The sequence below is a fragment of the Raphanus sativus genome, unplaced genomic scaffold, assembly GCF_000801105.2.
Source record: "Raphanus sativus cultivar WK10039 unplaced genomic scaffold, ASM80110v3 Scaffold0380, whole genome shotgun sequence".
NCBI classification, from domain to species: domain Eukaryota; kingdom Viridiplantae; phylum Streptophyta; class Magnoliopsida; order Brassicales; family Brassicaceae; genus Raphanus; species Raphanus sativus.
The window spans coordinates 1-1,384 of record NW_026615700.1 but is presented as its reverse complement, the minus strand read 5'-3'; positions in this window follow the sequence as shown (position 1 = coordinate 1,384).

Sequence of the window (1,384 nt, the reverse complement as noted above, 5' to 3'; positions counted from 1 at the left end):
GGATGTGCTTAATCAGGTCATTGTAGCCAGGGTTGAGAGTAAACAGCAAAGCAAAGACTTTGTCTTGTTCTCTTCTCTCATTCAGCACATCCGGGTCCAAGGTTGCTGGTCTCAACATCTCCAGCTCTGCCCAAAGGGATCTAAACTTCCCAAAATGCTTATCAAACTCAGTATCCTCTTGACACAAGTTGTTGATAGCCCTCTTGACTTCATACACACGGTTGATGTTGGAGACATTGCCAAACACCTTCTTGAGTGTGTCCCACAGATCTTTAGAAGTCTCACAGTAGTCATATGCTTCTAAGATTGTTGCTTCAAGGCTGTTCTGGAGGATAGACAAGACCAGGAGATCCTCTTGAACTCGCTTCTTGTCACCAGCATCAGCTTTTGCTACTTCTTTGCCATCCTCTCCTAGGATGGGCTTCTCCTTGATGTCACGCCCTTCTTCAACAACTCCCCAGAGACCTCTGCCTCCAAGAGCTGTCTTGGTTAGCCGCGCCCAGTGTAGGTAGTTCCCTCCTTTGAGGGTAACTGGAATGGATATCATTCTTGAGTTTTCATGAGAAGAACCAGAGGAATCCATCAAGAACAGAGTGTTTTGTGGTAAATAAGAACTTTGCTATTTTTGGCAAATTCTGGAAATGAAACAGGAAGAACACCTCAAGAACAAGATGAACTTTACCTAAAATAGAAAAGAACAAATCAGAGTGTTTGCGGAATAGAGAAATTTTGAAAGAGAGATGTGAAATGATTAGGTCTCAAGAGCTTAGTGCTCTTATACCATGATAAAATATGAGAATCAAAGTGTGATCAAATGAAGAACATTGTGAGAAAGAGTGAGAGAGTGACGAGTAAAGAGAGAGAGACTTAGAGAAATGATTCTTGTGTATTGATTCAGTATCCAGACAGGTTACATAAATAGAGAAACCAGGAGAATAAGATAATGCTAAGCTAGTACACAAATGAATAAACAATGCTAGAGTGAGTCCAAGACTGGTTGCGCAGACTGGGCAGTGATAGTGACTTGTCCCAACGTCTCTCTTGCCTCCATTTGACTTTGAGCTTAACCAAAACATGTGATCAGTTTCCCCAACGTCTCTCTTCCCTCATTCTCGTCAAGGTAAGTGTCAAGGTGAGTTTATACTTCAACTTGGTTCACTTCCTTGCCTTGCACTTCATGTTTAGCTCCTGATGTGTACGGACAGACTTGCTTCTCAAGTAAGTTCTTCCTTAGCTTATTTCTCATGCGCTGGTTCCTTCTCATGTCACCATACTAGCTGTGGCTTATTTGCTTCATCTCAACAGGATGAACCACGATCTAAAAAGCTTTATTTGGAACCACTAATCAGTGGAGAATAACCAGGAAGTTGAATAAATCTCATAG